Source organism: Rhipicephalus microplus, chromosome 3 (genome assembly GCF_043290135.1).
Source record: "Rhipicephalus microplus isolate Deutch F79 chromosome 3, USDA_Rmic, whole genome shotgun sequence".
NCBI classification, from domain to species: Eukaryota; Metazoa; Arthropoda; class Arachnida; order Ixodida; family Ixodidae; genus Rhipicephalus; species Rhipicephalus microplus.
The window spans coordinates 9,636,135-9,659,179 of NC_134702.1; the positions used below are offsets into that span (position 1 = coordinate 9,636,135).

The 23,045-nt window shown below is 45.7% G+C and overlaps 1 long non-coding RNA gene across 2 annotated transcripts in view; it reads left to right on the plus strand.

Moving 5' to 3' along the window:
• LOC142803587 (uncharacterized) overlaps positions 1-11,933 on the plus strand; it is a 254,867-nt gene extending 242,934 nt beyond the window's left edge. For both annotated transcript variants that reach the window (XR_012894180.1, XR_012894179.1), the window contains exon 3: positions 11,758-11,933. This is a non-coding gene — a long non-coding RNA (uncharacterized LOC142803587). The remainder of the gene's footprint in view (positions 1-11,757) is intronic.
• The last annotated feature ends 11,112 nt before the right edge of the window (positions 11,934-23,045 follow it).

The following is a 23,045-nucleotide window of genomic DNA, read 5'->3' on the forward strand; positions in this document are numbered from 1 at the left end:
CGAGAGTGCTACTGCTTCCCGGCCCTTTTATCTTTTTTTTCCCTTGTCCGCAGTCGCGGCGGACGGTCCCCGCCGCGTGAAAAGACATCTTTAACAGATATCTCTTTTCTTTGGCACCCGGGAGTTACCTGCCTGCCAGGCTTCTCCGGCACACTGCGTGCGGCCACCTCGCGCTTTATTTGTCTCCTTTCCGCATTCGCGCCTTCCCCGTCGGAGGGCCCTTCGAAGCCCTTCTTCCCTGGTCGACGCAGAGCGGCCCCGCCTGCCTTCGAAGCGATCCGTACGTCTTCCACGGTAACAACGGCCGCCGTCGGATACTCTTTCCGTGCAGTGCTAGAGAGCACGAGCAGCAGCTTGCCCAATCAGAAAGAGCCGGCTCAGGCTCGAAAAGTACGCTCAGCCCCGAAGACGCGTTGTACATCCGTGCCGCGATGACACATTTCGGAGACGGCGTCGCCTGTACCCGTACACATTCTTTTTTGGCCTCTCGGGCGTATGTCGTAGGGCGGCTCGTTATACGCTTGCGACTCAGGTTGCGCTGCATCCAACTCAGAAAGCAGGGGTGCCGCAGAGAGTTTCGAGGAGCCGCGCGAAGCCGGGAAGAAAGAGAAGTGCCGCTGGCAGGCGAGAAACAGTGTGCAAATGAAGCGACGTTTACGAGGCCGCACGTGCGCCGGGCCGCTCTTATTTACGGCGACGCACCTGCTGCTGCGGCAGCCACCGGCGTGCCCGACCCTTCACGGCCCGGCGTCGCAGAGGTCTTCCATCGCGGCCGCTTAACAGCGGCGACAACCAGTTCGATCTGGACTCGGGTCCGCGAGTCCGGACAGCGGGCCGTGACAAGAGTGATGCGCCCCTTTTGTCTTCCACGGTCCGGCGCAGGGTCCGCGAGACTGCGGCGGGGAAGGGTCCCACAAAAGGGACGCTCGTCAATTACGGGGGCAGGTGAGCGGACAAAAGGCGGACGAGCGGGCTTCGCCATCTGTCCGGCGGAGGCGTCGCGATTGTCGCCCGGACGTGTCTCATTCTGCGGGGCGCTGATGAAGCGATCAAAGCGAAGCTCCCCGCCGCCTTTTGCCAAAGGCCGGATTATGGCTTCCTCCGCAACGGGGGGAGGGCACTCTCCCCGCTGAAATGGATCTTCAATTGGATTCCGGCGCAGCCTCGGCGCTCAAAGGGCGCCAACCTTCACGGCTCGGCACAATGGGCGCCCGCCCCGGGATGCGCCGGCCGCGCTTTTCAGGGCGCGCCCCCGGCGTTCCCACGACGTGGCCCCCCATTTTTGAATGGGACGAGAGGCAGCACCGCTGTCGAAGCCCAACGGACCCTGGAATGTCCGCGCGCGGCGCCTTTCCAGGCCGCAGACAAGAAAGGGCTTAAACGGAGGCGACGTCAACGTGACGACTTTATTTCGACCCGTGTAAAGAGAGCCGAGAAGAAAGAAAAAAAATAAATGGGATGCTTGCGCTCCGCATAGAGCGTTATCATGTCAGTCGGAGCATGGACCGCAGTGTTTGCACATTGACTCCGCGGTGTCCTCACCCCGAGGCCAAAGGTCATCCTAGTGGCTTACAGTACGCGCTGCTATCGCGCCGTGTTCACCGACTTTTCAGTGTGTTTTTGCCGAACTCTATGCACAGAGTATGGCTGTATGCATTCACTTTTTTTTTTTTTGCAAGACACATCGTGTTTTTGCTCATGGCGGGCTCATCTACTTTTCTATCTGCCAGTCATCTGCGAGGGTGTATCCCATCCACATTGTACTTATAAGAACGGAACGCTCAGTCACCAGGCATTTTAATACGAAAAACAAATGTTATATTAGTAATTCAGTCGGACCGACCATGGTGTCGTTTGTGGCAGGCTTTGTGCAACGGCGCCTTGAGTAAACGAAAGTGAAAAGCTTTTTGCCGAATTAGATCACTGTCTCTGAAACAAGCGCACTACTGACTGCAGATGTTATAGCAAGGTCGGAGTCTATTCGAGCAAACATTCGAAAGTTCATTTCGTTCTTGCATCCACCTCTGTCATAAAATATTTTAACTCTTCAGATTGTACGAGTCACGTTCTCACGGTTAGCTTTATATGCACGACTTATCCATACAGTAACTGACGCATTTCAAATGTATATAGTATATAGGTAGGAGGATATTAGAAATTTCGTATACTTATCGAAACGTCTTTGCTATTCAGGGGTCTTATTCTAAATCTTCGTGTATTGCTGTTGCAATGACGTGTAAGAAATAAAAACAGTTTTTAAAATCTCGGTTATTTGAGAACGATAGAGGTGAATGTTATATTCCAAGTGATTCTGATTTAGGGTGTATGCGCAGCAACCATATATGGCTAACGTGGTTGCTTGGGCGAGTTGGTACGACATGATTCACATAAAAAAACAGCGCCAATAACGAGGGCAAGAAAAGAGGGAGACAGACACAGTCCCGCTGTCTGTGTCCTTCTTTTCTTGTCCCTCGTTATTGGCGCTGTTTTTTATGTGAATCGTATATGGCTGTTGCCCAAATACCAGCTTCTGACGTAGTGGACAAGGCACATAATTTTTGTTCAATATTTTTATGTATAAAAATTATGGGAGGATAGCCTATGTTAAAGCCGGTCGTATCAACATCATGGTAGTGATGTACAAGATACACACAAAGATTCAAAATTTTAAGAAGAATAAAAGAAACAAATATTCAGAAGCACTATGTAGACTACAGGGCTTATAACGCATGAGCACAGCCTATGGGCACAGTTCAGTTTATACAGCGTCATCACATCGGAGATATAGCCCGTACGGATAATGGCAAGTAGCAATAAGAACTAAAGACCTTTCATTAAATTTGTGACCATTAAAAATTACGAAGTGCATGTTAAAAAATTGGGGGACCCTTAAGCTTCGCCTTTAGTAGTTGAACACGATAGCGAAATCCGGCTCCTAGTGCGCCCTTCGACCGCTAAGTGCATACTTATTAATATGTTTTCTTACACACGCACACACACACACACACACACACACACACACACACACACACACACACACACACACGCACGCACGCACACACACACACGCACACACACGCACACACGCAGTAGATTGTACCAGCGCGCGCTCACGAATGGTACATACTAGTTTTTGATTTAAAGCAAGAGTCGCATGGCCTCCCAGATACACGCCGCGCGCTCGCCATTTTGGAGGCCATAAAGAGCTTCACAATGCCTCATAGATGGCAGCACATTATCTAGCGTTTGCTGTTTGCTTGATTAAGTCCTCTGGAAAGGCATGATATGTTTTCCACTAAATGGACATATTTGTCTATTTTTAGAACTGTTTGAAAGTTCCTGTGTGTTTTTAACGGTCATTAGCCTCGAGAACGAATACTGACGTCACTGCGGTCGTGGTGATGTGACGTCATAGCTCCGCCGGCACTTGTTGCCTTTTTCTGCGCCTGCCGTGTTCATGCTCTATAGCGATACGTTGTGATGACTCTTCATTATCGTGACACAAACTTTTGAAGATACAAAATGCAAGGTTTCACAACTAGTGAAAGTTTTTGAAGCTGTAGGAAGTTTCCATAATATAGTTTAGGATCGGCAGACTACCGTCCGAACGGAAGATTTACTGTGAAAATGGTTACACAGGAGAAGACGTTCCTTGTTTTTATCACGTACACCACAAAATGGGGGCTATAAGAAAATATGCTAAGTGGTACTAACGTAATTACAACTAGGCATAGACTCCGGGATTGGAACATATCTGTGCCGAAGTATCAGAAATAAAATAGGTCGTTTTTAATTCACTAAATACATTCCGCTTCAGCGTGCAAGCTACGCCGCATCTGGGAATACTCTAATTGATTTGACAGAGCTGCACTTGCTCCAGCAGAAGGCAATACATGAATGTGACTGCCATAAGTCCTCACCTGACATATTCGTCAAATAAACAATACAAGACTGCCACACACACAATAAATTTAGAAATATTGAGATAAGTTTCGTTTACTTAGGATCATATATATGGACAGGTCTCTTCTCAACAGTCGCCGGAGATTAGGTAGTCGTATACCCTGATTTGTGTGAATTGCTGGAGTGTTCTACCACCGCGTCACAAATGCTAATGGGAGCTTCACGTCGGAGCACCGCTGATAGCAACGCTTTCAACAAACGTCAGAAAGTCTAAATTAACTTTTTTTCTTCTTCATGATGAAACCAGCGCAAAGGAGACACACAAAATAAGAAGAACATGGTCTGTCCTGTGTCCTCTTTTTTTTTATGTCGTCTTTTCCTCTGGGTTTTTTACATCATGGAGCTACACCGACTGGCCCAGTTATGTACGCTGCTGCAGAACTTTTTTTTTTCGATGACGCACTCACTGACGTGGCTCATGCAGTGGCGTAACCAGGGGATGGCGCACCGGGCCTGTGCTCTACCCCCAAAATATTTCCCCATGCAAAGAGAAAAACGACCATTTCAAGAGGGTGCCCTTCCCCCGAAAAAGAAAATCAAGCCTATAGGCTTCTGGGCCCATGTAATAATTAAACAACCTTCACCTCGAAGAGGCGACGACTGGTCTCCCACGTCATGTCCACCAATAGGTAATCGACTGCAAGTAAATTCAACATATGAGGTGGCTATCTAAACTAGTAGTTTGAAGAACCACCGCACCACTGCTATGCTGCATGAAAACAGAATCCGACCACAATAGGAATTATCATGCCTAACTTCAACCGCACTTAACCTCAATAATTTCGGTCAAGTACCGCTTCAAAAGTAGTGTGAGAGAAATGAGGAAATAAACAAAGTGTTGTGTGAGCAAGTAGATGAGAAAAACACACAACAGCGGTGGTGGTATTCTAGGGCGAGCGTGTTCCGATATATATGTCGTCAGAACGCGAGCGCGGAGCTTGACGCACAGGCCTGTGAAAGTGCTATCTGTATATACGTGGGTTCCACCGGTGCAAATTATTCTAGTGGAGGGGAAGCCCTGATATCGCCGACTCCGAAACGAATCACCCATACACTTTACACCTAATATTGTATATACGGTGTTTTCATTCCTTCTCAAAATCACATGATTATGCGTCAGCGAGTTTGTTGTATCTAAATAGAAGCATTTTCTTGATTTTCACATCGTCGGAATGCGGCCCAAAAATGAGATCCATCATCGGGTTTAGCAGCGCGACACGACCTTTTCACTCCTTTTAGATTGCTATACGACTCAGCGTGTGATTGTGCACAAGCAAAAGTAAACTTTTTATTGCTTTACCTGAAACATTACCAAATCTGTTTCCTTCATAGCTTGAGACAAGCAAAAAGCGGTCGCAAACCGCGGTACAGCGCACGACGTGAGCGTATAGGCGCACCGCGGCTGGCATCGAACATAGAGTTTCCTATAATACACTAGAAGGAACTCTGGCGCTAGTGTCTATGCGAACTGCAACGCACGGCGCTTCACGAAGTTCAAAATGGTTCAATCTTTCTTTCAAAACAAACCGAAACACAGCAATAAACGAAGCCGCAAGTACGATTCGCCGCCCGCAAGCACGCTGACTAGGCAATTGTGTGTACTACCCATCATTCCCATGGTCGCTGAACGATCGCAGCGCCAGAGTCCCCTCTAGTTAATTTTAGTAAACTCTATGGCATCGAAGAGTCCGTGCCGTGACGTCATCAGCCAGTTGGCCCCACTCCAATTTCTCAGGGGCTAATGGCGGCACTATCCGGGCATTTCGACATAGTTTGATGGCCTCCCAAATGTGCCTACAAATCGCCGAATGAGCTCGTTTTCGTCGTGACACCAGTCGAACAAAATGCGTTAAGGATGCTCTTTCCACTACATGACATTTATTTAGTGTTTTTTTCCCAAAGCAGCTGAAAGTACCATCGTGGCTTTGTGGTAGAACACCTGCATGCCACGCGGAGGGCCCGGGATATACTCAATGGGATCGAAAATTTTGATCTCTATTTTATTTGCTTCTTTCTCGATTTTTCGCTCACGGACGGTTTTTCGTTGATAATCAATGGTGCCGACGCCAACGACGGAATTTCTGCGACACGAGAGTTCACTTGTCGAAACGTCGGCTGCAGCCCCCACCCCCCTCCTTTACGAATTTCTCATCATTATACGCCGTTTGCATTGCCTATTATTACTGCCACTGTGGTCCTTATCAACGAGCCTCTTACTGGGCATCTGTTTGCGAACGTCAGTAGACTTATTTATTTATTTATTTATTTATTTATTTATTTATTTATTTACCTAATTTTTATTTATTTATTTATTTATTTATTTATTTATTTGTTTATTTATTTATTTATTTGAAGATGTTTTAGCCTCACATCTGAGGCTGTTGCAGGAAAGGGGGTGGGATACATAATCAAAAGAACGCAGTTAAAGTTGACGCGTACGTATACAGATATATGCTCAACAAGGCAACAAATGGGTTATCTGCAATAACTATACAAACGCCACTAAATGATAACAGCAATAAACAGCACATTAGGAGGCAAGATACACATTCAAAAGGTCACAGTTTAGGTAGGCGTGCACCGAATTTCAGTTGAACTAGGCAGCACATATCCACTCGGCAGAAATTATGCAGACGTAACATGCACATCAATGTGCCTATAAATAACCCACGTAAGTAAAGTACACGAGCCTCTCTTTCCAGCGAAGCTAGTATTGCTTCAAAAGTGTTGTTGTCGTTGTAGGTGTGACTGATAGTTCACCCCCCTCCCCCCAAGAAGCCCGCCAACAGCCTTGTTGCTTTCTTTTATAACTTCTTTTCTTATTTACACAGAATGATTCACTTAAGCTTTGTTTTTCACGGTGTTGAGAAGTAAACTTCTGTGTAAAAATTGTGCATATACCGCGTATCACTTCGTAAGTTGACAGTGAATTACTTTTATTATAATGTCGATCTGTTGCAATTTGTATTCTACATTGAAATTGTGTATTCTACCCTCCCCCCCCCCTGCAATGCCATTGAACGCTGTAAATACCATGATAAATAAATAAATAAATAAATAAATAAATAAATAAATAAATAAATAAATAAATAAATAAATATTCTCCTAAAACCTGTAATTGCGGTGTTGGAAAAGCCCCAGTCAAAACTTATCGTCTCACAATCTATTATCCGTCCTCATTCAGGCGACGCTCATTTTTGAAGTTATGCATAAGCGTACATCAACCATATGGTGGTGTTCGTGATTACAGAAACGTGCACATCAGAACTGTCTTGAAAGCGTTAACTCGAGTAGCACTTTTAAAATCTCTGCCCCACCGCGGTGTTCTAGTGGCTAAGGTACTCGGCTGCTGACCCGCAGGGCGCGGGTTCAAATCCCGGCTGCGGCGGCTGCATTTCCGATGGAGGCGGAAATGTTGTAGGCCCGTGTGCTCAGATTTGGGTGCACGTTAAAGAACCCCAGGTGGTCTAAATTTCCGGAGCCCTCCACTACGGCGTCTCTCATAATCATATAGTGGTTTCGGGACGTTAAACCCCACATATCAATCAATCAATCACTTTTAAACTCTTAAAAATGTCCTGCAGCTATTTCAGCACGGTCAAAAAACGCTGCCAATCGGCAGTCGATGTTCCTGAGAATGCACGAGTCAAACATTAGAGCGCAGCACGCAACGTGTTATTTCTCCGACAGCTAGTAATCGTTCCTTCATTTTCCTATACCCACGGCCAATGGCTGATTTGAGCGCCGTGAGCGGCATAGTTATTGCGGCCGCCGTGAGAGAGCACCACGTGTGTGTGTGCGCGTTCTCTCAATCACACCGAATGAAGAAAAAAAGAAAGTTCTCAGTGTTATGACGTGCGCGTGACATAACTTCATTACCCTGTTCTATCCCTTCCTGTTCAGCCTCCAGCGCACTCGTAGGGAGAAAGCATTTACAGCGGGAGACAAATTTTTTTAACTCCGCTCGTACCCGACGGATTCTAAAATTTTTTGTGGTGGTCAATTCGGGAAGCAAAAAGCTTCTTTAATGAAGACATTCGATAGCTAATTGAAAACGTGTTGCAGTGCTCAGAAAAAGTGTCTTGCTTAGCACTTGTTATCCATGAATGAGTGTCGTCACGGTATGACTCATGGTCTTCCTTCTTGTAAAGATATACGAGTAATTAAATTGTCGAATTTAATCGAATACCGTATTCATAAGTAACGACCTTTGGAAGGGCAATCTGGAGTGTCGTTTATTAAAAGTGTATTCACTGTAGATTGTACTTTGTTTAGCTGCCACTTCCATTTTAAAACGCTTATATGCAAAATCAATGCGAGGCTTTCAGGAAAAAAGCTTTGCAGTTGATAATATTTCACCTTATCTCTGTGTTTCAATTTGTTCGCACTTGCGTAACAATCTGCTCACCTCGTGTTAAGTTCAGACGACAGAGCGACCACCCCGATATAGCATTGGTCGTGGATTCAATTACCGGACCAGAATCAGTCAACTAGGATGAGAATGAGGGGTCATTTAACCCTTCAGTTTCATTTCACGTGTCGTTTAGGCTTCAACAGAAAAGGGCGCGTCGGCCTTCCCGCCAGGTTTATACCTCACACGAGCAGGGGGACCACTAGTTCCACAGCTTGGGGGGACTGTCCCCTACTAAGGACCTTTATCTCACGTCCTGGAAAAATACATGAAAATGTCCCGTGTATCACACATTATTATTAAAGGGTCCTTCACCACACTGCATTCGAAGACGACGGAGTGGTTTCCTCCTCGCCTTAGCTACCCTTCCCACATACGATATCTCCTCCTTGCCTCTTATTTATTAAAATCACTTGCACAATGTCAGCTCTGAGCGTTGAGCATATCATAATTTCGCGCTCGTTGGACTTGCTCAGACGGAAACACGTAAAAACTAAGTGAAATTAGTTGATCGTGCACAATAGTTATGCGAGAGAAGAAAGAAAAGATGGGCGGCTGCATGGTAAAGCTGTGCAGCAAACAAGTCACAAACAATATATGGGTAAACGTCACATTAAATCTTTTTTTCCTTTCTTCTTTCTTTTTTTTCTTTCTATTAGGAGCGAAGCGCGTTAGGGCCCAGGCTTGTTTGTTGTACGTTGTCTGTATTCACGGTGACGATGACGATGAGGCTTATGACGATGCAAGGTACCCACTAAACGCCATGAAGATGACGCTGATGACGATAAAGAATAAGCAAGTTCCAGAGCACACATTCTCTTTCTGCCATTGATGAAAGCGAACGCGCTCTGCCCGCGAAACGCAACGCGGACGCATACATACTGTGCACACGCGTTGTCCCTCATTTTGCATGTACGAGTGGGCGATGCCACAAGTATTGTACCGTAAAAACGATCCTCAATGTTTTAGTTGCCCATTCGTCATGATTCGCTTCATGAAGATGCGCTGATTTCTGATGCAAAGCAGCTTATGGTCGAGCCCAATTTGGTGTGGCCACCCTTACTGCGCATGCGCTATAGCTGGGCAAAGCACTGCCAGAACGCACTCACGCGCTAGTGCGTTCAGGAACTAGCGTGTGTAAGGGAGCACTCTCTCATCAATCACGTGATAGCGTCGCGTAGCGAAATTCTGCAGACGTGCGATGAACCAACGCGCTGTGTTCTAGTGACAACGCGCTGGCACGCGCTAGTGCGTTCGGGCTAACGTAAGGGGCTCTGTAAGAGGCTGTGGCTTCTCCCCCTTACGCTCTCTCAGCAATCACGTGATAGCGTCGCGTAACGAAATTCTGCAGACGTGCGATGAACCAACGCGCTGTGTTCTAGTGACAACGCACTGGCACGCGCTAGTGCGTTCGGCTAGCGTAGGGGCTGTGTAAGAGGATGTGGCTTCTCCCCCTTACACTCTCTCAGCAATCACTTGATAGCGTCTCGTAACGAAATTCTGCAGACGTACGATGAACCAACGCGCTGTGTTCTAGTGACAACGCGCTGGCACGTGCTAGTGCGTTCGGGCTAACTTAAGGGGCTGTGTAGGAGGGTGTGGCCTGTCCCCCTTACACTCTCTCAGCAATCACGTGATAGCGTCGAGTAACGAAATTCTGCAGACGTGCGATGAACCAACGCGCTGTGTTCTAGTGACAACGCACTGGCACGCGCTAGTGCGTTCGGCTAGCGTAGGGGCTGTGTAAGAGGATGTGGCTTCTCCCCCTTACACTCTCTCAGCAATCACGTGATAGCGTCTCGTAACGAAATTCTGCAGACGTACGATGAACCAACGCGCTGTGTTCTAGTGACAACGCGCTGGCACGTGCTAGTGCGTTCGGGCTAACTTAAGGGGCTGTGTAGGAGGGTGTGGCCTGTCCCCCTTACACTCTCTCAGCAATCACGTGATAGCGTCGAGTAACGAAATTCTGCAGACGTGCGATGAACCAACGCGTTGTGTTCTAATGACAACGCGCTGGCACGCGCTAGTGCGTTCGGGCTAACGTAAGGGGCTGTGTAAGAGGCTGTGGCTTCTCCCCCTTACACTCTCTCAGCAATGATGTGATGGCGTCGGGGAACGAGATTATACACACGTGCGATGAACACAAGTGCTCCCGCGTGGCGTGGCGATGGACTGGCGTGGCGTGCTCCAACGAGTTCGGGACGAGTAACAGAAGCTACCGAGAATTCATGGGGCGCTCCACTTGCAAGGACGCGTTAACATCAGTACCCGTCATGAACGATAATTGAAGTCGGCCCATGCGCTGCTTCGCGTGTTTCCCTTTAGATGGTAGATGGCGTAATTTTTTCTATCTAGCCGAGTACGCCTGGGTGCTCTTGTTATCACCTCTTTAGCTTGGAGTACACCAAAATTAGTATGGAAGGGCAAGAGTGTTTGACGAATATGTCTGGTTGGTCATATAGGAATAACGTGAAAGTTCTGACGCGTGCATCGTCAAACTTTTTCCTCCAGACACGTGTGGCACGTATTCCCGCGTACCACAGGCCACTGTATGCGCCACAGGTGGTCGACAGTTTATGTTTGTCCAGGAACGGCGAGAACAGATATAATTTAAACGTGCGGGCGGAAAGAAAAAAAAATGACATCGGCAGCGTTAGCCCGACAAATTCGAAGAATGAACATTATTCACCCAGCATGAATCGAACCCAATCATTCTGCGTGCAAAATAAGTATTCTATTCTACAGAGCCACGCCATACAGGTCTCGAAACTGCTTTGGAAAAAGACCCTATGCAAGCTTAATGTTGGTCAAACGTTAATTGTGGTTGCAGCGCTGGCTATCTAATTTTCTAAACACTACATATGTACTCCTATGATACAGATGTCACGTCGGATTACCATCAATATTAGACTTAAGCGCCATCCACCTATAAGTTTGTCTGCACAGTGCATGCGATGCCTATCATCCTCGCAAGCACATTAAACGCAACATATCAGCTGGCCATTTCTGGCATTGGTAATACCCACGTTGGTGTTGACGTAGCTTTAACCAACTGCTTATTCTCCCCTCCTTTTTTTTCATAAATAAAATGTTGCATTATCATCATCATAAAAAAACATATGTGGCTCTTCAACATATGACTGCCACATTTATACACATATTTAACATCATTTCGTAATGTTTCACGCAATGAAAAATGACACCATAGTCACCTTAAATTACTCCTTAGTCACCTTCCCTCCGCATATTTCGCATCAGATCGATTCCAAGATTACGTGGTACCAACCGAATTTTCGCGTCAAGTAGTGTGCGCATGTTCTGCAGAAAGAGGAGTAACGCCAGAAGGGAATAATGCGCGTGTTTTTTTTTTCTTTTTTCAGATGCTGGTGAGGAACCTTCTACTGTGCGACAGCATCTTGGCTTGGGCCTTTACCTGACCCCACTGTATTGGGACGTGTTAACTGCGAGGGCATCAAGGCTTCCGAAAAAAAGCAATCTAGCCGCATGGTTTGTGGTTGGGACTAAATCTTCGGGTAAATACAAATTACAAAGGAAATATGCTAGCAGCTTCATCATTTTGTGCTACCAGACCAGGCCATTTTGAAGATGGCTCGATCACATAAAAACTACAAATTTTCAATTACGTAACGAAAGTGGTATCGAGTATTTCCCACTCTCGTAATGAGAACGCGTGGAAACTAAGCCACAGCAATACTGACCACAGACATAACATTTTTTTTTGTTTGTTTGCAGAAACGTCATTGTATCTTATTAACTTTGTTTCGTGTTGGTGCATACTACAGCGATGCACAAGGGTGTTTTTCTTCATACGTGCTTAGAGTTCAGCTTGTAGCATTTACCTTATTTACCCTTTTCAGACATGACTAAATGTGCTCTTATGCTTAAAATTTAAATTATTGCAGACTACGCTCCGCTCAGCCTGTACTCCACTTCACTTGACTAGTAGGAAAGTGGACATCCTGTACTCATTTTTAAAGGAGCAGCGCAACGACACGAGGAAAGAAAAACAGAGAGACAAAGATCCCTGACTAACAACTGATCTTTTATTGCCGTCACCTGTGCATATATAAGTGCAAAAAAGGGGGGAGGGCAGAGAGACACGGAATTGTGACGAGTTTAAAATCAAGATAACAAGCAATAAGCGCGAAAGTTGGGCTAGTTGGTGGATCATGTTTAGGATGTAAAGGAGGAGGAGGAGGATTGAAAGAGGAAAACAGTGAAAAAAATATAGACAAGGACAGAGGACAGCACGGTGTCGTCTCTTCCTCTGTTCTTGTCTATATTTTTTGCGCTGTTTTTACATCTCAAACAAGATAAGGTTTTAACCAGTGAAAGAAATCAAGAAATAGAAAATGATCAAGAAAGCGATAAAAACATTTTACGGTGCATGCGTGATGAGTGAGAAACACCAGTCAATGACGAAACATGAGCACAAAGAATAAAGATCGACAATCAAACAAAACCTCTAAGATACATAATTTCAGCGTCATACAAATAGGTTGAGGGCCTGCTCTCGCATTTGTCACCTGCTTGATGAATGAAGAAAAAGCTTCGACAATCCCACGCTCTAACTTATCCCTCGTCATCATTAAACACTGTGTGCTGCGAAAGTCATGAGAGCAGCTGCGACGCCCGAAATTGTCAGCCAGGAAACCACTAGTTGTATCACATACGTTATACTCATGCTCCTTCGCCCTTTCTTTAAAACACCTGCCAGTTTGGCCAGATGTACTCAAGTTCACAACTTAAACTTATACACCTCATTGGAAATGCATTCAGCGAACCTGTTCCTGTGTTTGGCTGTGCAGCCAGGACATTTACCTTTGTTTGTCATGCCATATATAACCTCGATAGTTTGCAAGGCGCAGACAGTACATCTTGAGCATCATGTTTTGATGCAAGTCTCTTCAGGTTTGGTGAATTTTGTGAACGTATAGGATAACGTGCACATGCTTCATCATTTTTCTACCAAGCTGTTGATTTTGTTTGATCGCGTTTTATTTTCTCTATTAGGGTCTCACAAACTAGAGAAAGTAATTCAGGAATATATCCCGCCTGCTTCAGTCTGGTCACTTGTGCATCGAAGCTAGACGAAATAGCATGTGCATATGACTTATTCAGGGACAAATGTAAACAGTTCGTTGCGATGTTTCGCTTAACAAGCTTTTAATGGGTGCTGTCATGAGGTAACAAAGGTTTCTTAGATATGGGATTGTACTTCCAACAGATATCATATTCATCATCATCATCAGCCTGACTACGTCCACTGCAGGACAAAGGCCTCTCCCATGTTCCGCCAGTTAATCCGGTCCTGTGCTTGCTGCTGCCACTTTATACCTGCAAAATTCCTAATCTCACCTGCCTACCTAACTTTCTGTCTCCGCCTAACCCACTTGCATTCTCTGGGAATCCAGTCAGTTACCCTTAGTGACCAGCGGTTATCCTGCATACCTACGCGCTATATACATGCCCAGCCCATGTTCATTTCCTCTTCTTCATTTTAACTATGATATCCTTAACCCTGGTTTGTTCCCTGATCCACTCTGCTCTCTCCTTGCCTCTTAAGGGTACACCTATCATTTTCCTTTCCATCGCTCACTGCATCGTTCTCAATTTAAACTGAACCCTCTTTGTAAGTCTCCGGATTTGTGCTTTGTATAGCTAGGTACCGGCAAGATGCCGCTGTTATATACCTTCCTCTTGAGGGATAGTGGCAATCTACCTGTCATAATTTGAGAGTGCTTGCCAAATGTGATCGATGCCATTCCTATTCTTCTAGTTACTTCAATCTCGTGGTTCTGCTCCGCGGTAATTACCTGCCCTAAGTATACGTAGTTTTTACAACTTCAAGTGCACTACTACCTATCTCGAAACGCTGTCCTCTTCCGAGGTTGCTGTACATTACTTTCGTTTTCTGCAGATAAACTTTAAGGCGTATACCTTTCTGCTCTCCTTGTCTAACTCCGTAATCATGAGTTACAATTCGTCTCCTGAGTTACTCAGCAATGCAATGTCATCGGCGAGACGTAGGTTACTAATGTACTCTCTATTAACTCTTATCCCTAACCCTTCCCATTCTAGGCCTCTGAAAACCTCCTGTAAGCACGCGGTATATAGCATTGGAGAGATTGTATTCCCCTGCCTTACACCCTTTTTGATTAGTATTCTGTTGCTTTGTTAATGAAGCACTATGGTAGCAGTAGATCCGCTGTAGTTTTTTTCCAGGATGTTTATATATGCTTCGTCGGCACCCTCAATCCGCAGTGTCTGCATGACTACTGATATTTCTACTGAATAAAACGCCTTCTCATAATATATCAAAGTTATGTATGGTGCTTGGTTGTATTCTGATCATTTTTTCTATTTCCTAGTATGAATGTGGTCTATTGTTGAGTAGCCTGTCCGAAGTCTTGCTTGTTCCCTTGGTTAATTGAATCGTAATGCTGTCTTAATTTTGTTAGCAATTACTCTTGTAAATAGCTTGTACACGATGGTGAGCAAGCTGATCGACCTGTAATTGTTCAAGTCTTTGTCATCTCCTTTCTTATGTATTAAAATGATGTTAGCATTCTTCCGAGATTCTGGTACCCTTCGCGTCAGAAGACAGTTCGTAAACAGGGTGGCTAGTTTTTCTAACCCTATCTGTCCTCCGTTTTTTAGCAGATCTGATGTTATCTGATCCTCACCAGAAGCTTTGCCTCTTTGCATTCCCTCCAAGGCTAGCTTTTCTAACTTCAATCATTAAATGTCATTTGTGTTACAGGTTATTATCCGCAAAAAGTATGCGAATGTCAAGAAACTGCTAGGTTCGCTTCTGAGGCATTTCATGCGTATTTTATTTTAGTCCTTGGCTTTTACTCTGAAAGACATGCGAAACGTCCTTAATGACAATGTCAAGGTCCGCATGATCATTCAAAATTACTAGAAAATCATCAACATATCAATCAACATATCATCAATCATCATCGATATCTTGACAACTTGCGGTACTTGCAGTTTATCTTGAATACGGCAACCAACGACCGACAGGAAAAGATCACACAAAACTGGAGCCATGGCCGTACCGATACATATTTCCTTTCTTTGAACATGGAACTTATCATCATAAATAACAACTGCAGATCTCAAATATAATTCCAAGACTCTGACAATGTCATCAGCAGAAACACGTGCTTCACCTGAGAACTGCAGTTCACCATATTCCTGAACACTACCTCAAAAAGCCTGTAGCAGTCCTTCGTGTGGCACAGAATGATAAAGTTCTCCAACGTCAACAGAAAAGTCACTAAAAGAACCAGCTGGCCTAAGCCAAATCACCTCTCGGACGCTCTGTACCCGCGAGGCCACACCCAAGATCCCTTCGCCTCTCTGTGGTGAAAGCTGTGCATGTATAGGAGCACAGAAGCGCTCACGTGGGCACTGGCATGTAAACCTGAATAGGCGCGTCCTACATTCATCAGCTTGAACAGATATGTGACGAGAAGCGCAAATTACGCTATTTAACATTGTTAGAAGCGACGTAGCATTTTTTGAAGTTCTACGGCACTGGTCCATGCACCTAAGAGGAAGAGAGAGATGAAAGCAGGAATGCTGGTCAGTAAAGCGTATAGTGGACTGTCCGGTGCCGTGAGAACTAGGAATAGGAGTAAAAGAAAAAATGAAAATAACAGCGGCACACGAAAAACAGCTTATACGCAAGCAATGCTCTTACCCGCTGAGTTATATGCAGCGACTGTGGATATTTCTGCTCAGTGTGTTCCGACTGTGCATATCAAAAGAGGATGGCTTCTCCGCAATACCTTGCTGTAATGCGGGTTAAACTTACTTTTTAAGGTAGACGGAGTCGCACCAGTCGCCATATCAGAGCGTGCGTGTAGAGCGGTGCGGGCGGTAAGGCAGGCTATAGTTGGTTGTCACCGTCCTGTCTATGTGGTCCGTATACTTAGACTGAGTAGCACCTTAAAGAACACCAGACGATCAAAACTCCCGGAGTCCTCCCCATAAGCCGTCCCTCACAATCATATGTTGCTCTCGAACGTAAAACACATAAAATTAATACTAAGCTAATATTACTGACAGAATTGCATAATATTTATCTATGCCGACTTCGTATACATAATTTCTCCCCTAGAGATCTTTAAGGTAATATAAGTAACTAAATTAATAGAGCGGCTTGTTTGATCTAGGTATGACATGCATAAGACGTTCATTTCTTTTTTTTTTTTGAATGTCTTACATCAGGCACAATTTTCATGTGGTGGGGTGTAGGCTATTTACAAGTTCTATAGGCATAAAATGGTTTATGGTTTGTTTATATATACGTTTTATTCTTCTACAGGCAGTTACCACGCGGACTTCCCCTCCGGCGAATTCGACAGAACTTGCCTATAATGTTCAGACAACTTTTATCTAGCCTGGCACTTGCACACTCTCAATAATTTCGAAGGTACACTAGAAAATCGGACTCTTTCTTCCTTCAAACTAAATTTTCAGCTGGCAAGATCAACTGGCACTTGAAAAAGATACGGTGGTGTTGCACGCCTTGATTGATTGATTGATTGATTGATTGATTGATTGATTGATTGATTGATTGATTGATTGATAATTTTATTCAAATAAGGTAAGAAGCCGTTTCAACAGTCAGCAAGCCTATTAGTGATGTGAGATAACAACAGACGCCACTTTCGGACACCCGGGAGCGCGTTGTAGCGTTCAGGGAAAGTGAGTAAGAGAACGGAAGGGAAATGCCACCTTCTTGAGGTGAGAACCGACATAACACCGAGCCATGGTACCTCTCTCCACCTTAGAAAGACCGACGGGTACGAAGAGGCCCTGGAAATGGAACCCCCTATCTACCACACTCGATGCGTAAGCTGCAGTATACATCGCTGCCGCTGCGATCAGCAGACCTCATGACTCACATTCTATGGGTTCATCCAAAACTCCCAACCCCGTGACGTATCACAAGATATATACGAGAAAATTCGAGTCCTACCCGAAAAAAAAAGAAGAAAAAAAGGCGTGAGTGCCTTTTTTCTGAGTGCCATGGGTTTCAACGTGTATCACTACCAACAAGCCTACATCCTTTCAACGTGAGGAATAGTTTCTCTGCGGTTGCATAATACTGCCTAGAGAGAAGAAAGAGAGAGGAAGTGCTCGACTGTCTCCCGAGTGTAGTTGATCTGTGCCCAGCGGGGCGAGAAGCGGTGCCGTGCGGGGAAGCAGCGTGTCGTCGCCGGTGACATGGCCGGGGGCACGTGCCGAGACGCGCCTGACTAAGCAGCCTCCGAGTCGGGCTTCCCGGAGGCCACCTGCTGGCGCGGCTAATGCACTTCCGCTGTCGCGGCCCGATCGAGAAGCCGTGTTCGTGCCCATCCTTTCAGGGGCCGCGTATACCTGGCCTCGCGCCGGAAAGGCAGTAATTTCCGCCCCGCGATGACCATTGATCGCGGCGTTTCCGCGGAGCCGCCGCAGGTGTCGCTCATCGAGCGTCCTCGGCCCAGCGATACGCTTTCGAGGGGCAGGGATGGCGGGAAAAAGGGCCGTGGGTGCCCTCCCACTGGCGACACCGTAGGGGGCAGAAAGCATGCGGTCAGAGAGGACGCGTACAGCAAAATTTCGGACGCTGCTATTCATATAACCCGCTTTTACCGTATATCCATGAAAAATGGCTGCGAACCCCTCTTCCTCTCTCACCCAACAGAAAAAAGTTCCTCGGTTAGCGCTGTCGATAGGCCTTCCGCTTACGACACTCAATAAAATTACTTTCAAAAGTGTCATATGTCTCAAGGGAACGAATGATTTAGTCTCATCATTTCTTACATACTCAATGCTAAGACTGCACGCAGCCAGCTTGTGTCACGCAGAACGCAACCTTAGCTAGTTCAGAGTTTACCAATAAACACTGCAGTATTCTGTCTTTCAATCTCAATCATTCAGTTTCCTCCCGCGCACTTATAACCGCGTATGCCAGTGATACTCGTTCATTTACGGTATGGGAAACCTTGACACGGCGTCTGCATCATGTAGATTCACACAATATCTCCGATCATCATCAGCAGCAGCAGCAGCAGCAGCAGCCTGGCTACGTCCACTGTATAGGACAAAGGCATCTCCCATGATCGGCCAATCAACCCTATCTTGTGCTTTCTGCCGTTCGCGGTTATCCTGTCTTCGCGCTACGTACCCGGCCCATGTCCATTTCTTCTTCTTTATTTCAACTCGTGTATTTTACTGTCGCACAGGCCCCTCTAGCAAGTGGACACGTCGGCTGCACACTCGGAACCCAACTGAGGCAAAATTTCCTTCACCATAGTCACCACCAATCATACAAAGAAATATTCCATACAATTCTGCTGTGAAGATTTTCTTTGTAGGCTCTTTGCGGTGCAAGCCGCTTATGCGACGCTTTCGTTCCTTGTGCAGAAGCACTGGAGGGCATGCAGGCTAGCGCTCAGTAGCAGCACCATAAAATTAGACGACACGTACGTGCATTTATTCTTCTGTGCCATGGCCTCAAATCAAGATCATCGACGATGCAAACACGGGCGGATCGGTTCATAAAACACCGTTTCATGAACCTATCAAACTACTTCCTGCTTCAGGAAAATGATTATTTTTCATTGAAAAGGAATACCATCACCGCTGCTTTGTCGAAGTTTCTGAGAGCCGATGAGTGAGTTGAAGTTCTTTAAAGTTTTAGTTTTAGCAAACTCGAAGCGCCAAAGAATCAACGTGACCACCCTTGCTTATGGTAGCTTGCAGCGATGGCGACAGCTTCCAACAAGGAGACAAGTAAATCAGTGGGCTCCAGCTGTGGGAAGCTTGGCTTTTAAGCTTCCCCCCTTCCCCCCAACTTGACTCACCGGACCAGGAAAATGGTGGAGGCCCGTGGTTTTGGGAACTAAGAAGAGTTAACAGTCGGGCTAATTGGTTTTGGTTCAACTTGAACTGACTGTTACAGCTAAAAGTGCTACACTCAGGCGGTAAAGCAGCACACACGCGCGGCGTTACTTATTTCTCTCTCTCTCTCTCTCTCTCTCTCTCTCTCTCTCTCTCTCAGCAAGGATGAGCTCACAGAGTTTGTATACGTGCAGAAACATCCTAACCTCGTCCTGCTGCTATTGAGAATGATTGTACTCATATGAATTTATCGGACCGGCTGTTATAAGTAGCCGTTGCTAATGCAATCGGCGGGCACCGTACTTGAATAACATTTAAAGAACACGTTTTCAGAAACTATTTAGGGGTTGTTCAGCCCATGGATGCGCCGTTTAGTGTGCATACGCCGAGATGAACAGCACGAACTTTCACAGATTTGTGGCGTCCCGTAACAAGCAGGCGAATCTATGAAACACAACTTTTTTTTTTTTCTCACGAATGCCGAAGAACCAATGGCCAACAATATGCCGTATTGAAAATATAAAGTGTCTTATTCTTTACATGTTTGAGGATAAGTGGGAACGCGATAAATATTTTTCATAAACAGCTAACGACCATTGCGGAAGGAAGCAACGAGGGATCGTCGCTACGTTATAATTGCCCACATTTTTCTAAAGAGAAATTTTGCTTACACCATTTGTATTGGCGTATTTATGGAGGTGACAGAGGCCCTTTACAAAATATTGTAAATACAAATACGATGAGTGCAAACAATCTAATATGTCCCTGACACCACAGATTATTCATTTTCCCAAGTGAGAGGGTTGACAAGTTGGCAATAATAATAATAATAATAATAATAATAATAATAATAATAATAATAATAATGATGATGATGATGATGATGATGATGATGATGATGATGATGATGATGATGGTGGTGATGGTGATGATGATGATGATGTTAGCACGGCCTATAAATACTAACTGGACTATTAAAAGCAAGACTATTGTAATAAACACACGTCTAAATATATACGAGAAAGTGCATGTATTATTATTAAAAAGTATAACAACAGTTACCCCTTTAAAAAACACGGTCGATCTCTTCGTCACAGATCGGTGGAGTACGAAATTAAAAGGCGCCCTCACAGAGGCATTTGAATCTTTACTGTGCATTGATATAGGCGGGTTCATAAAATGTATATTCTATGGTGTTTGCCAGCTACAGCGCCGTTTAACGAAGATGCACCCTCGTTGACACGTGGTGTTACATCTACGTCCTGATGTCTAACGTCCATGATTAATGATCAAACAAACCATTGTGATAGATGTAGATGATAATGGCCAAAGTACCATCAGATAAACAGACGTGATAGCCAAAGAGCGTCGCATATCGGACGCAAAAAGTAGGCTATATAATGTCGCCCTACCACGGCATCTCAAAGTGTGATTGAACACTGCGGTCGGACTAGAGGTAAACTCTCTGCGCGTTGCGTCACCGCTGTAGCCTGGCTGACATTTTCCTAATTATTTTATAAATGTACTCCAGTTAAAGATGAAAGTAGTAGTAGTATTGTAACAAAATTGAAAATACTATCAACAGATGAGTACAAACAAAGGCAGTCACTCTGAGCTGCGTAATCTATAAGAAATAATAAGCAGAAATTTAAATGCAATTCAGAAAATAGGAGAATGAGTTGGCTCTACTATCTAAATCTCTTAGAACATTTAATAAACTCCCCCAAGACATCGACAACCTTCCCGTCACTGTGGCCCAGGGACAAAGCCCCGAACGAAAGCACATTTGGTACATTTAGGAGGAGTCGGCAAATTGTACCTAAAGTATTATTCCGCAGCGTGGAATATATTTTGCAGGAAATTAGATAATTTTCAGTTGTCTCATGTACTCCGCAAAAAAAAACAGTTGGGGGAAGCCGGTAGACCAGCTCTGTGTAAATAAAAATTAAGATATGGAGTCTGACAACGTAGTCTGGTGATTGCAACTTCAAGTTCTCTTGTTTGACAAAGCTATTGTTATGATACCTAACTCTACGGGGACACTCCGGATAGCGTCGAGACGAGAGAGGAGGGCACACGGCTCTTTGCTTCGTCCTTGTTTGTCTCGCGCAAAGTGGCTAAATGGCACTTTCCAAAAAATATCCAGTCTTTAGGTGGAGGTTCATCACGGACCCCCGCCAGCCCCTGTAGTCAATAGCCAGAGTATGGCGGGCTGTAGCCCCCAAAATTTCCACCTGTGGATGTCCTCAGACGTGGCCATTTCAACTGCACATTCGGAGGACGATGAAGGGAAAGTACTTGAAAGCTGTCTGTGTCCATGAGCGTAGGTAGGATTTTGGTGGTGCAAAACCACGTGTTGCGTCGCAGCTGGGGGAGTGGAAGAGCACTGGTTCAGCTTGGGAGTAGGGGCCCAGTGCTGGTGTGGCTATAGTCCTCAGATTTTTCCTTTGATTAGGTGTAGCTAAAAGAGCGAGCCCCCCCCCCCCCCCCCCTTTCATAGCGACATGTCCTTGGCTGCCTTACACATTCTGCTGTCAGAGCCAGTGTATGGGCCAGATATATATATTTGTACACAATGTTAATGTTTTGCGCGCTATAGGCACCGCACGCTGACCAGAGGGAGCTGCGTTGCTCTCACTGCCCCGCCTCAAAGCCTTTGACATTCGCCGTTAGGGGCACGCAGAAAATGTACGCGTACGCGCGCCCCCATGTATTCCGGCCACAATCCGCCGACAGCTGCAGGGCGCGAGACACGCGCGTCGCGTTCCATTTCAACCAACGCCATCTCAAGGTTGCTTTTTTTATCCGCTAGGCTATGTGTTCTGGCGCTGCAGTCAGACTGGAAAACTCGACTGAACGGTGCCAATGGGGAAATGAAATCGACTGAGAAGGAACGATGCGGGACAACATGTCTTCCTTGTAGCGCGCAAGAAGTTTACGCTGTGTACTGGAGCATATGCCTGCGCCTACATGAAATCTGGACTAAAAAAAAACGAGAACAAAGGCCTGTCTCCAGTGAAAGAACAGCCCTGCTTTAAACCACCAACGGACGCTCGAGAGCTCCTTTCCGTGCATGACGTCAACCGACGCAGTGTAAAATACAAATGACGCTGCATGTGTTGGCTGTGTACAAGAGAGGCTGTCACTGGGCGAAAGAAAGCCCGTTTTCTGCTAGCAGATGCACGCGCTTCTTGGTCTCCACCTGAAGATGAGCACTAGGAGAGGTGATCAAACGAGTCAACGAACGCAGACTAGCGAAGGAAAAGAGCGAAACGAGGAAACGTATGGAACTCCACCAGCGTGATAGGGCTGCAGAAATTAAGTGCCTTCTACCTTTTCTTCAAGAACCACGGCCACCACCACCAGACTCATGCACAACTGCAACGCCACATCTACATTTCGGCTTCTGGGTGCTTTAGGGACCCTTTAGAATTTAACAAACTCAGGTCTTGCATGAATGACTATGTTAAATGGACCCTGAAACGATTTTGACGATTCTTTACAAACACGTTGGGCCGGTAGACCGAGTCCCAAGGGTAATTTAGAGACCGATTTGAGCTCTCTGCGTAAGCTGTGTAATTTATGACAACGCTGTCAAGCTGCGAATCGCTCTGGATCACTGCGACTCGGCCAAACGTGTTTTCAACCGCCCATACACCAAGCGACACGCTCTGCCCCACTGATGTCATCGTTTCCAGCTGATCTGATTGGCTGTGGAACGCGCAGCAGACGGCCGGTATCGGAT